Below are 14,657 nucleotides of genomic sequence, written 5' to 3'. Positions count from 1 at the left end.
GGGCCTTGTGCCCACCTTGCCTGACTATTGTCTTTGGCCAGGGGTGCTAATACCAGGTGGGTTGTTGCCAGCTATTAACAAGAGGCAGTCTGGGAGAGGTGCCTATTCTATCGACCAGCCTCTGCAGAGGACTACCTGGATCAGAGAATTGCCGGTCACCCAGTACTGTATATACGGAAAGAAGTTTTAGACAGCAGCACAGGGAAAGTTCACTAGATCACCCCTGGATTGAAATTCCATCTTCTGTCTCTGCTCAAGAATTTTCAGAGCCCGTTAGGCAACATACCATATGTACTTCCTCTTGGTGAACAGGGGATGTGTGCAGAAGAGCCAGTTATGTCAGCACCATTTCTGGGCACTCATGCTCCCTGAGGCCAGGAGGTAAAGAACATTTAAGTAGAGATCCTTTGGATGGAAGCTACCCACTCACTTCCCTTTCTCGTACCATCCTGTTTGAGCTGCACAGGCTGGCTACCGCAGTAGCCATCTCAAAACCTTCTTGGAGGCTGTGGTGAATCCATGAGGGTATGACTTACGGGCCATTACCACGCTGGGATGTGCTCTAAATTTAGCATCCCTACAGAAAAGTGGAAGGAAATGAGCCTTTATAAAGTGCATCCTATGTATGAGGCATTGTCTTGAGTCTTTTACTTATGCAGCCAGAACGTACTGATCATCTATTATGAGGCAGGCACTGTGCTGGATGCTGGCAGTTAGCTGCACATGATACCTTCCCTCATGGAAATGACATGCTATTTCACATATCTCACACAATAACTTTTCAAGGTAGGTAGGTTTATTCCCAGTTTACATGTGAAGCCCCTGATAGCTCAATGACTGGCTCCGGGTATCCTTCAGCCAGTTAAGTGACTGAGTGAGAATTTTCGCCTAGGTCAGTCAGCCTGACTCTGAAGTCTTTTCCATCCGTATCAGGTTGTTCTAGGAGTAATAAATTGACCCGGATATCCTGGCACAAAAAGGCAGAAATGCTGTTGGGCCAAACAAAACATGCTTGTGGAGGTGCTCACTCTGGTCTGTGATCCTGACATTATTCAGGTAGCTGCAGGTAGAACGGTGCCTTTGTTGGCAGGAGCATATTCCCAAAGGAATGTGTATAGCCTCAGATTCTGACATTGGTAAAACTCGAGTAGGAATCAGGGTTTTGCCTAGTCAGAGTGGCCTTCTTGTTAATTCTTAATTGTTAAACCCTCTCAGGCTCTGCCAATAGATAAGAATCATGTGCATGTGGAGAGAAGGTGGCCTGCTTCAGATATATCTACTTAATTATGGGTGAGCTCCAAGGACTGGAATTCCACATGTAGCCACACCACTGCCTGCTTGAAGTCACCTGGCAAGATGCTGAACCTGTTTGTCTCTCTTGTCCATCCATCTCTTCTACATGTAAAATAGAATAATGTCAGCCACCTGCCATAGCTTGACTCTAGTAAAGAATCTAGAACAAAAGCCCTTCCTGGGCCATAATTGTAGGGTGGAAGCACCTCGTTTAGTGAGTAGGTCATCTGCCTCAGAAAACTGAACTCTGGCCCCATAGTTTCTCAAGAAACAAAGCCAACTCCTAAGATACTCATCTAGAATGGAACCTGATGTGACCTATATAGGGACAGAGCGTTTTGGGAGCTTTCCAATGGGAATGTGGACAGTTTTAAGGTGAGGACCTAGGTGGGCTAGGCCATTTTGGAATTGCTGTCCCTGGGAAACCCCTTAGCTCGATTGAAAACCATTGTCAAGAGCGATGAACAGTCTGTGGAGAGAGGAAAAATAATTTGGCCTTTCCGAGGCTGCATGGCTCTGTGGTCTTGTAGTTTCTGTAGGTTTCTTGCCTATTCTGGCTTCTTTGGCATGGCTGTATGCTGTCTGAAGCACCTCAGTGACCTTTACAGATCTCAGCAGCTGTTGGCAATTCTGTGGTTTTCTTGGGGAAACCCCATTAGAAACCCCAAACGTGGAAATTTTTAGTAATCTCATTCAGGTCCCAAAGTGAGGTAGAAATGTCTCAGGGACTCCACCTCAAAACACCCAATTCTTCTGGATGTATATTTGAGGTTGCTCTTGAAACTCTGTCACTATCACAGGATTTTCCAGACTTCCTGGGACTAATTTCCCCAGTGGCCCTGTAGAGCCCTTCAACTTCTGGAAGAAAATTACCCAGGTGTTTTTTCAAGGGGTCCCAACAGAACCCAGAAAGTTTTCTTGACTTTTGTGTGGGCAGTCACCAGATTTGTCTGGGCTGCAGGAAGCAGCAGTTGTTAGCTGTCCTTTCCCCAGCAGGTATCTGTCCTGAAGTCATCATTTTCCAACATCCTTAGCCTTCTATCACGGGGCTCACTTTCAGAACCATGATCTTGTCTGGGTTTGGCAGGGATAGATTTAGGGGTAATTCCTAGTGAGCTTCTCTTCAACCGAAGTATAATCTTCTACTACCTCCATTAGCAGGGCCTTGTCCCTACCCCGACCCTAAGTCCACAGAGTTCTCCCTAGGGACTTCCTCTCTTTTCTTTGAAGGAGTCACTCTGCTCCTGGAGCAGCTTCTTTTCTTCCTTCCAGCCGACAGTCTGTCTTCCCCCTTCCCAGTTGACAGACCTGAGTCAGACAGTAGACAGTTCCACTGGGTCATTTTGTTTAACCCAGGGAAGAGAAGACTCCAGAAAATTTATCACCAGTGTCAAATGCCTGGAGGAAGAGGGGTTACACCATTTTTATTGGTAGAGTACCCAACAGAACTTGGATAAATGAAAGGATAATAACTGGTAGCATGAAATTAGTGTAAAGACATTTCTCACACTGTTGTCTCTCTACCACATTTAGGAGTTTCCTGAAGGTGGAGTCCACATCTTGTCCACACTTTTCCTCAGTACTGAGCAGGTCTTGGGCATAGCAGGTACTCAATAGAAAGAGATGGTCCACCAAATCTCTGAAGAAACAAATGGTTACCAAAACAGAATAATAGTCATGGGAATTTTCACTGATCTGATCATTCAGTCATTGATTCAAAGAGTATTTATTGAGCTCCTGTGTCCAGGCTGTCCTAGGTACTAGGGAGACTGTCTTAAATAAAATTAAGTTTCTCTTCTTGTGGAAGCTCACAATCTGGTTGGGGAGAAACAGATAATAAACATTTAATTACATACATATAACATAGCACGTGATAAGCGCTATGAAGAAAATAAAGCAGATCGAGGTATAGGGCATGCCTTGCAAGGGAGGTGGGGCTACAGTTTCAAGAGTGGTTAGGGAAGGGTGCCTGCGTGGCTCAGTCAGTTAAGTGTTCTGCCTTCAGTTCAGGTCATGATCCTAGGCTCCTGGGATTGAGTCCCAAGTCACGATCCCTGCTCAGTGGGGAATCTGCTTCTCCCTTTCCTCTGCCCCTCCCCTCTGCTTGTCCGTGCTTTTACTCTCTCTCAAATAAATAAAATCTTTTTTTTTTTTTTAATTTTTTTTTTTTTTAAATTTATGATAGTCACAGAGAGAGAGAGAGGCAGAGACACAGGCAGAGGGAGAAGCAGGCTCCATGCACCGGGAGCCTGACGTGGGATTCGATCCCGGGTCTCCAGGATCGCGCCCTGGGCCAAAGGCAGGCGCCAAACCGCTGCGCCACCCAGGGATCCCTCAAATAAATAAAATCTTAAAAAAAAAAAAAGTGGTTAGGGAAGGCATCACCAAAAGGTAGAGTTTGAGCCAAGACCTGAAGAATGTGACTAAAGAAGAAATAGCAAGAGGGAAAGTGGTTGGGATTGAGAGGGAAGAGGTGGCCAAAGGTCACATCGTATAGGGCATTACTAAGGCCATGATGAAGACTTGGCTGTGGTTGAATGAGAGAGAGGCCAGGAGAAAGTTTGGAGCAGGGGTGAAGTGATCTGAATTCTGCCCTTGCAAGAGCAGCAAGCCAGGAACTGGTGATGAGACTGGTGCAACTGGCACATGAAAACAAAGATCCTAGTCTGGATCAGGAGGTGGAGGTGGAAGTAGTGAGAAAGGGACTAGAGAATATAGCCATGTTTGCACATGGTGTATTGATGGAAGCCACATTTTTTTAACCACTTGGAGGTCATGAAATCAAGGCTAAATAAGCTAGATGTCTTTAGGAATAGCTCTCTCCAAATGTGGTGTCCTTAATGGTCCTTCTCCATTTTAGCAATATTTCAGTCTGAATAACTGCAGTTTGTCTGGGCGTAGGTCCCAGCTCACCCACATCTAGCTGTGTGACCTTGGGCAAGCTCCTCGAATTCTCTGAAACTTGGGGCAAATAATACCTGCTGCATCAGGTCATGGCAAAGACCTAATGAGGCATGTCTGAGATGTGTAGCGCCTGGCACATGTTGGTATCAAAATTCTTACCATCCTCACCATAGAACTCGAGTCAGAAACTCATTCACCATCCATTCATTGTTTTTGGACTGCGTTCTCCGTTTTTGCCCTCCCAACACATCCTCAGGGCAGGCAGGTCCTAGCAGTGTTCTGTCATGGCAGGGCTCTTGGTGCTCCTGTGCCATGGTGGTAGAAGCACTGGTCTTACTTAGAGTCAGGATCCCTGTTTTGCTGTCGGTCTGCTCTGACTCACTGTCTTGCCTTAGCCAGCTTGCTTCACCTCCAGGCTCTAGTTTCTGCCATATCTGTAAGATGGAAAGTTGAAGTGGACAGTCTAGGAATCCTGGTTGTGACTGGCCAATTTGATTAAGGCCCTATTTCACATTAGTTACATTTGAGGATGGCTCTTTTTTTTTTTTTACCAACAGCTACAATACAATTTTTAAATGCAAAAATTAATCCCAGTGTCAATGTGGGGTAGTTTCTTACTGACCCCACAATAATAATAAACCATATTTCTATAGCACTTTACAGCTCAGAAAGCACTTTCATATCCATCTTGCCTTTTTGATGCTGATTGCCAGCCAGGAAAGAGCAGGAGGGAAGTCAGGCTCAGAAAGGTGAAATGGCTTACCGAGGTCACACATCAGACATCAGGAGGAAGACAGGATTTGGATTTTAGGATCTGCATTTGACCACTTGGGCAAGTCTTTTAACTTGTAAATGGCCATAATAGTGCCTTGTTCTGAAGGCTCAGTGAGTTAATCCATGTCTTAAGGCTCTCAGAGCTGTGACTGTGTGTATCAGCCACAAACAGGAGCTGCATCCCAGGCCTCCTTCTGGCTTCTCGTTTATTACATATTGATTTTTGCAAATAGTGTTTTTGCAGAAAGAAACTGCTTTTGGGACCTTCTGGTACTTGGTTTCATCCCTGATGAGACTCTCAGTCCAAGCTGGAGCCTTATAGCTAGCTCCAAGCTACAGGGCTTTTTAGACAAGCTCCAGAGCTCCCCTCGGAACTAGAGGTTTTCTCTGGCTCTTCAGGAAATGCCATTGCAATGACTTCCATGGACTGCTTCCTGTCCCAGCCCTGCAGTCGATTCCTGCTGGATTCCTGCTGGCGAGAGTATAGAAACTGGAAAGTAATGTCCCTAAAGGCTCCCCTCCCCACAAACTACTTTTTTTTGGACATGTCCCTCCCTTTCCTCTTGTCAGTTACTTTCTTTGCTCCCCCCTTTACCCTTTACCTAGCTTCTCTCTCCAGCCCTTGATCAGCCCTTTAAGATTTGAAAATGCATTTCCACTTAGTTCTGTCAGGCTTTCCCCCAATCCCGTGCTGGGGGTGGGGTGGGGTGGTGGCTGGTCAGAACTCTTTGGGCTCTCTCCGTGGCTCCATCACTCAGTAGCAGTTCCAGTCTGGGACTCCCCCTAGAGGGACATTAAGCCTGTCACTTGCAGTGCCTTGTGTCATCCATTAACCTTGAGTTCCCACAAAGGTCTCCACCCCCCCCCACCCCACCCCGCACAGGATGGAGATTCCTAAGAGAGATCTTAGAGGTTTGGTGTGTATAAATCCTGCCTCTTGGAGATTGATGACAGAGGATAGAGTGAAGTGGAGCCAGCCCCTCCCCCCTTCACCTTTCAGGAGGAAGCTAGAAAGGTTGAAAACCTTGTTGGACAATCATCTGAGGAATGGGAGCTAGCTTGGGAGGGGATTGGAACACGCTCAACTATGCCTCAGATCCTTTGTTCCACTCTTGAAAGGGAAACATTCCCCTCCCTCCTCCCTGGCCACACACGTGCCTTTGTTCCCCTGGTCAGGCGGAGCCAGGAACACAGTGTCCCTTCCAAGGAGCCTGACTTGCCTCCCCAGAGGCTGGCCTCCTGGTCAGCAGGACTGAGATTTTAGCTCAGGAACACACACACCCCCCCCGCCCCCCCAGCCTCTTGTCCTTTCCATGGAAGAGTCTTTCTCTCAGAGGCTGAAAACTTCTCTACAAACAACTGTCCAGGGACTTCCCTGGAATTATTCCATGGGATGCCCATATCCCAGGATTAAACAGTCCCTCCCTCTTATTCCACTGGTGATTAATATTATTGTTAACTTTACTATTAATAGCATTTAACATTTATTGAGTGCTTACTCTATGCCAGGCATTGTTCACAGTGCTTTACATGTATTTCTTATTCTATTCGCCTAGCAGCACTTTGAAGTTGGTACTATTATTATCCCTATTTTACAAATGAGGAAACTGAGATAGAGTTAAGCAACTTATGCAGGGTAGCACGGTTAGTAAGTGGCATAGCCTCTTCCAAACTCCCACTTTTAAATACTGCACCTTGCCCCTGCCCCTCACCATACCAGCTAGATGATGGTTGGTGTTTATCCAGTGCCACTTATGTGACTGGCCTTTTACCAACATCATCTCTGTGTTACTCTCCCAATAACTTGATCATTACAGAACACTGTAATTTGGAGGGCTTAGAGGAGGAACCGTCAGGATTTGAAACCAAGACTGCCTTACTCCAAAGCCTTTGTTCTTTATCTTTACCCTCCTTTAAAACCTTACAAGGTTATTGTCATTCTACGATTGAGAAAACTGAGGCTCAAAGAAAAGTGACATGTGCTCAGAGGCTCATAAGCTAATAAATACTAGGGCAATCTGGGATTCAGACTCGAGGTGTCACTTTGAACACTTTACTGCCTTAGTAGTTCTGTAGCATGATGATAATAGCTTTTATGTGCGTGCAAATGCTTTTTAATTTACCAGACTCTTGTATACTTCATTTCACAGTGAGGTAGATGAGGTGGGTATGTTCAGTTCCATTACAGGGAGGAAACTAAGGCAAGAGGCTTGTCCCACAGTTAATGGCAGAATCAGAAAATCCATGTTCTTTTTTTTTTTTTTTTTTTTTTTTAATGTTCTGACTTTTAACGCAGTGTTATTGACCAAGCCTGCCTTTCCTAAGGCTGTTCATTACTTGGAGCTGCTCTCAGAGTTTTGTTTCGTTTGTTAAATCAGCAAATACTGATGAATGCTTTATATGTGCTAAGTGCCAGTGATACTGTAGATACTGTGGTGAGTGGATCTGGGACCCATCCCTCAGTGGTCTGTTTCCATGCCCCATACCTTTGACCTTGCTGGTATCCTTCTGCCATCTGAATCAGTCTATGTATATCACCCACCCACCCCCTCTGTTGCCAGACACACCAGGCAGGGTTTGTTATAGTTGGTATGTATTGATCATCTTCCACACACCCACAGATAAGGGGCCCCTAGGTGACTCAGGTGGTTAAGCTTCTGCCTTTGGCTCAGGTCATGATACCAGGGTCCTGGGATTTAGCCCTGCATCAGCTCCCTGCTCAGCAAGGAGTCTGCTTATCCCTCTCCATCTGTGCACCTCCCCAACACTGCTTATGCTCTGTCTCGCTCTATCTCAAATAAATAAAATCTTAAAAAAAACAAAAAACATACCCACAGATAAAACTCTGGACTCAGATATGAAGTTTAGCTTGATATGTTGCTTGTGGTGTAGTACGAGGCATACCAGCTTAAAATACCCTTAAATCTGAGATAATAATACCAACCCATCAGAGTAATCAAGGCTTGAGCAAGAAAGTGAGGTGCAAAAGTATTTTTTAATTTGAATTCAGTTAATTAACATATAATGTATTAGTTTGAGGTCAAGGTCATTGATTCATCAGTCTTTCTCAGTGTTCATTACAGAAATGCAAAAGTATTTTTTAATAATAACAGATACTGTGTGTTGAGTGTTTGCCCTGCCAAGTGCTATGTTTATGCCCTTGACGTAATCATCTTGTTTGGTCCTCACAACTGTGTCAAGACAGAGAATCCAGAACTTCTAGAGGCTCTATAACGTATCCATACTAACATACCTTTTAAGAGGCAGATCTGAGTCTTGCACTCAGATGTATCTGATGCCGGGATCCCTGGGTGGCGCAGCGGTTTGGCGCCTGCCTTTGGCCCAGGGCGCGGTCCTGGAGACCCGGGATCGAATCCCACGTCGGGCTCCCGGTGCATGGAGCCTGCTTCTCCCTCTGCCTGTGTCTCTGCCTCTCTCTCTCTCTCACTGTGTGCCTATCATAAATAAATAAAAGTTTAAAAAAAAAAAAAATTAAAAAAAAAAAAAAAGATGTATCTGATGCCAAAGCCTACCCTCAAGCCTCTGTGTCATTGCTTCTTAGCAGGTCCAGACTAGCTTATTTTACCCTGAGTTCCTGGCACCAGGCCTGAGGTTTGGTAAGGGCTCAGCCAGCATCTGCTCAATGAACATGAAGGGTTATTATTAGATGCAGGTTAGGTGACAAAAATGTCCCTGTCCCTAAGGAAGCAAACTAATTTGCAGCAGGAGGAATAGACCCGAAGCACTTGGTGAATGGTTCAAGGCAAACTGTGCCAAGTCTGTGGTATAGTTTCCAGAAGAAAGAGCAGAAGAGGACAGACCCACAGGTGCCCTGGACCTCTGCCAAACCAGCCCACTTCCACCATCAGCTATTCAGTTGATGACTTGGTCCAGAGGCTTCCAGTCTCAGGCTGCATCATCAATATGCACCTTCTCCCTTGCCAACTGCATTACCAACCCAGACCCTCTTCTGTGCCAATAATGGAAAGTGTTAGAAAGGGGAAAGATCACTAAAGGCTTAAATAATAGCTTTCTCAGCAGTGTAGTTTTGTGCAATTCATACTGAGTCCTCAGTTTCCCCATCTGTAAAATGAAGATATACTCATCCCTTAATGAACATAATAGTAACAATCTCTTTCTCAGGCATGCTATATTTCTTCAGCCTGGATCACTATTCCTCTAGATATGATCAGGGCTGTCATCCTACCATTTAGCTTTCAACTTGAATATCACCTCTTAAGAGGCTACCCATGTTTGCTGTCTGTCTCCTCCAATAAAATTTAAGACCCCAGAGTGTAGGGGTTTTGTCTCATTTTTTCCTTCATCCCCAACATCTAGCAGAGTGCTTGGCACATAAGAGACACTCAGCAAATATTTGTTGAATGAGTGACCCTGTAGCCCAGCGAGCACAGTGCCTGACATAGTATGCTGAATGTTAGGCATCATTATTATCTATTAGAAAGATGTGGACCATTTGAAGCCTTAAATTAGGTGGAAAGAATGTGACAAGGGCAGCCTCATTAGGTAAGATCCACCCAAACAGACCTAGAGGGTAGAAAGTATATGGTGTTTGGGAGGCAGTGAGAAGACAAACTGGTTGAGAAGGGTCAGTAAAGCTGGTCAGGGAAGAGGGAGCAATGACTGATGGTGGAGGCTCCTGAGCAGAGAGATAGGAATAGTTGATAGTACAGGTGGGACCAATGAGGAGAGGCCCAACACTGGAGGGATGCAGCCAGGTCTCCCGTCACCCCTGGGAAAGAGAATCCCTTGCCAGCTGGGATATAGCAGGCAGAACTGTAGGGAGATAAAAGCCTGGGGCACCTGTGGATCAGGTAGGCTGCCCTGGTTGTTATTTTGGGCCTCTGGGCCAGGTGCAGATTCAAAGGTTTGATTGAAGCCTTTTGGCAACTCTTGTCTCAGCAGGGTAAACATCACCTGTCTCCTGCCACCTGTGGCAACAATGCCAGGAAGGTACCCTAGGCAGGCCCAAAGGGGCCCAACTTTCTTGCTGCCCTCATGGAGCAAGACACACCTACCAGGAGAGGCCACTCCTTTCCTGTCCTACAGCTCCCTTTCTGAAGGGCTCAGGTGGCAATAAGATGTGGTTCTAGCCCATAGAAAGCAGGGGCAGGGCTTTGGGAGCCGTTGACATCTGGGCCCAGCTGGGGGAAGGGGTCAGTTTAGGAGCAGGTGCAGATTTCAGGGAGGGCGGGGCCTGAAGGGAAGTAGGGATCTTGGTAGACTACAAAATTTCCCTCCCCATCCCCCAGCCACAGCTGGCTTCTCTAGGAACCTGATGACCTACTTACAATGCTTAGAAATTGTTAGCTTAGCTTCCAGGTTAGGGCTGTACCGGTTCTTGGGTCCAAAAGGTGCGCTGGCATTCCTTTAAGGGGGTTCCATGTGAAGGACAGGCACCATATCATATGTACAAACTTCTTGTCCAATCAGGTTTCTCCCTTCCCTGATGTGCCCCCAACCCCCAACCCCAGGGAAAAAAGACTGTCCTGCTCCCACTCCTACCTACTTCGGTCTCTCTCTCTAGGGGGTGGTGGATGGCAAATAGAGGTCACAAACTTCTTCCCTGGAGGTTTAGCAGAGAGGAAGAGACTCCTTTTGTTTTGTTTTGTTTTGTTTTGTTTTGTTTTAAAGATTTTATTCATTTATTCACGAGACACACATAGAGAGGCAGAGACATAGGCAGAGGGAGAAGCAGGCTCCATGCAGGGAGCCCGATGTGGGACTAGATCCCAGGACTCCAGGATCATGCCCTGAGCCAAAGGCAGATGCTCAACCACTGAGCTACCCAGGCATCCCGAGGGAGAGACTCCTATTGCCCTCCCTGGAGATAGTTTGAGCATTCCTACCCATTTCCTCCTTACCTTCTCATCTTCATGATGTTCAGATTTGATGGAAGGGAGTGAAGAAGAATCTTTTGGGAGCTCTGGAGGCTCCAGCCCTCCCAGGCAGTAGCTACTCCTGGTATTCCTGGTGTCTGCCTCTCCATAGCCTCCATGGGACAAATTCTATCACTGTTAAGAGTTAGGTACAAAATTTGGCAATTACTGAATCCTACTTACTCTATAGTTATCCTTGGACAAATTACTTAGTCTTCCCCAGCCTTAGTTTCCTCATCTATAAAAAGGAGATAATAACATATAGTGCTTTTCTTAAAAGACTCTTGGGAGCATGAAAATAGCTGGTAAGATATAGGGAACACTTAGCATGGAGCCTGGCATATAGTAATTACTCAGTATGACAGCTACTATTACTGCTATTATTATCAGAGTGTCTTTACAGATGACCAGGTTGCTATGATTACTTTTGGAGCTACTCTCCAAAAGCAAACTTTTGGGTTGAGAGAGTGAGTATATGGTTATCCTTTGAACCAAGAGCTTGGAGATTTTAAGATTCCTGAAGCTGAGGACTGTGGCCCATAACCTTGTCCTCCCCCTCCTCCACAAGTGCCCCAAGTCATGCTTTGTACACAGTAAGTGTTGCTAACCTGGCATTTGACAATAGGGTATATTTTCTTCAATCTTTGCCAAGGGCTTCCAAGAAGGCAGGGACCTCCTTCTCTGCCTTGTTTACTGTTTTGTCCCTAGAACCTGCTACAGAACCTGGAGCATAGAAAGCACACGGTCATTATTTGTCAACTGAGTGGAAGGCTTAGTGAATTGAACTTTTTTTTAAAGATTTTATTTATTTATTCACGGAGACACAGAGAGAGAGAGGCAGAGACATAGGCAGAGAGAGAGAAGCAAGGCTCCATGCAGGGAGTCCTCATGGGGGGGGTCTCGATCCCAGGACTCTAGGATCACGCCCTGAACTGAAGGCAGATGCTCAACTGCTGAGCCACCCAGGCATATCAGTGAGTTGAATATTTAAAGTACATAGGACTTAGGGTGCCTTGCTAGCTCAGTCAGTAGAGCATGTGACTCTTGATCTCAGGGTTGTTAAGTTCGAGCCCCAGGTAGGATGTCGAGATTACGTAAAAATAAAATCTTTGGGGGTGCCTGGGTGGCTCAGTCAGTTAAGTGTTTGACTCTTGGTTTCAACTCAGGTCATGATCTCAGGGTTGTGAGATCGAGCCCCACATGAGGCTATGAGCTCAGCACGGAGTGTGCTTGAGATTCTTTCTCCCCCTGCTCAGTCTCTCTCTCTCTCTCTCTAAAATAAATAAGCTCTTTTAAAAAATAAAGTACATAGGAGCACACCTAGCACATAGTAGGTGTGTAACATGTGTTTGAATGATTAAACAAAGTATTGTGAGGATGGCTCCACTCCTTGTTTGCTTTGTGGCCTTAAGCCTCTTGCCCAAGCTCTGCCTGTTGCCTCATCTGTTGTAGAAAGATAACACCCGCCTTGCCTCCCTCATGGGCTAGCTGTGAGACCCAGGGAGATGATAGATGAAAAAGCACTTTGAGAACTATAAATATTTGGTCTTGTTGCTTCTCCTTGATTGAGGTCACAGCCATTGCTGTGTCATTCATTCATTTATTTGTTCGTTTGTTCAACTCACAAGCATTTTTTGAGTGGAAGCAATAGGTAGCTCTCCCACTTATCTGGCTTCATGAATTTGGACAAGTTACATTAGTTTTTTAAATCTGAACATCTGTCAAATGGAAATAATACTCTCTTCATAGGATTGTTGGGAGAAAGACTAAGGTACTCTGAGCTTATTGAGGCTGAAAACTGTCTCATTAGGCCTAGCACTTGATGGCTGAACCATTGGTTGCCTTCTGTAGTCAAATTACCAGATAAGGCCAGAATTCTGAGTGTGATTCAAATGGGAAGTAGAAATGAGTATTAACTCCTAATCTCAGGATGTTCTCACCCGCCTAGGCTGGACTGCTGAGTAGGAACTCTGACCCAGCCAGGATCAGTACTGTTTTTTTTTTTTTTTTTAATTTTTATTTATTTATGATAGTCACACACAGAGAGAGAGAGAGAGAGAGGCAGAGACATAGGCAGAGGGAGAAGCAGGCTCCATGTACCGGGAGCCTGACATGGGATTCAATCCCGGGTCTCCAGGATCACGCCCTGGGCCAAAGGCAGGCGCTAAACCACTGCGCCACCCAGGGATCCCCAGGATCAGTACTGTTTAAACATAAAACTGTGAGGCACAGTGGGCCTCACCCCATGCTCACCTCTGATTCAGAACAAGAACATCCATCCCTTGTTCTACCCACTCTCCGTCTGCTACTCAGCTAGAAAAATTTCCCTTTACTGACAGCACCCACATTCATATGGAACCCTAGGGGTTACCGTATCAAAGAAATCTTCAGGGAGTCATCAGAAATGGCCCTTTGGGGCAGGGTCAAGGGAGGGAGCCCAAGTCTAAGGCTCAGGGTCTTCTGGGACTGGGCCAAGGAGCAGGTGCAAGCATGAGGCCCCAGGCTGGTGGCTAAGTGACAAAACTACTCTCAGTTTCATATATGTATAGGGCCAGACACGAAGTCAACCCAGAGGAAACTGCCTGCCTGTCCATGCAGGTGTCTGGGCACCTGGAGGCAGTTTCTGGTCTGATTTAGTGGTGGAAGTTGACATTCTGAATTAGTACCCCAAGCCTCAGTGAGGGAAACCCATGGAACTCCAGAGCAAAGCCTGCAGTTGGCACCCAGGTCAGTACCTTTGAACCCTTAGCTGGCCCCTTCGGGTTGAAAGAAGCCCTTACTCTGGGCTCCACAGCACTCCTACTACAAAATTTCCAGGGACAATGGAATAATAGTCAAAGCTCCCTTTATGGGGCCCCTGCTATGGGTTGAGCACTATGGTGGGGGCTTTTTAAGAATATGAGATCTTTTGTTATTAGAATTGTGGCCTATGGAGTCAGACAGAGATGAGTTTGAATCTGGGCTCCATCACGGACCAGCTGTTCAATCTTGGCACCTTCTTCCCCTTCTCTGAGCCTCTGGAAAATGGAGACAGTAATACGTGCTTCATAGGGTTTTCTCTTATATGTGAGGTTCAGCACAGATGTTAGAGAACTTCAACAATAGCTAACATTTATTGTGCAATTAACTTAAGTGTTTCATGTGTATTCTTTGAATTACCAAAACAGTACTATTGAGGTAGGTACTCATTATTCTCATAGAGAAAAGTGAGGCATAGGGAAGTTTAAGGAATTTGCTCATAGATGCACAGCTGTAAGTGGTGAAATCATGATTTGAACCCAGGCCTGCATTTCCCAAAGCCCCCATGTCCTGCTGTTGCATAAGGAGGGCCCAGTTAATTTGCTGCTGTTACTTTTGTATCCAACATTGTAGCTGTCTATGGTTTTTGGTCTATCTATTGAATTCTGAGCTCAGTGAAGGCAAGAAACCCATCTTAATCACCTTGCATCCCCAAAGACCAACATAGTACTCATAGTACTCATAATACTCATTAATATTTGCTTAATGGCTGAGAATATTCCCTGTCTTCATTAATCAATCAGTAGCTCTTTATCGACCATTTCCTGTAGGGTAGATTTGAGCTAAATCCTGGGAGGAATGCAAAGTACAACTGTGCCTCTCTAAACGGAAGATTGGGTGTGTGTATGGTTGTATGGGGGGGCGTGGGGGGGGGCAGCATTCCAGAGCTCTGTGTCACTGGCAGAAACTTCCACACAGGAGGCAAAAACAATACAGGTGGCTTGGGGATGTTTTCCAAGCTGGGATTCCCACCCCTCCCTGACTGGGCCA

At 45.9% G+C, this 14,657-nt stretch overlaps 1 protein-coding gene and 1 long non-coding RNA gene across 7 annotated transcripts in view; one reads left to right on the top strand and one right to left on the bottom strand.

Annotated features, from left to right (window-relative positions):
• Positions 1 to 14,657, top strand: part of BCL2L1 (BCL2 like 1) — a 64,230-nt gene that overhangs the window by 15,858 nt on the left and 33,715 nt on the right. The window lies entirely within an intron of this gene.
• LOC140618283 (uncharacterized) lies at positions 775 to 11,593 on the bottom strand. The gene is made up of 3 exons (XR_012018476.1): positions 11,477 to 11,593; positions 10,854 to 11,003; positions 775 to 2,932 (listed from the first exon to the last, which is right to left on the bottom strand). It is a non-coding gene; the product is annotated as an uncharacterized lncRNA (long non-coding RNA).

The sequence above is a fragment of the Canis lupus genome, chromosome 26 (assembly GCF_048164855.1).
Source record: "Canis lupus baileyi chromosome 26, mCanLup2.hap1, whole genome shotgun sequence".
NCBI lineage: Eukaryota > Metazoa > Chordata > Mammalia > Carnivora > Canidae > Canis > Canis lupus.
The sequence above is the reverse complement of the archived record's forward strand: the minus strand, read 5'-3'. Positions and strand labels throughout refer to the sequence as shown.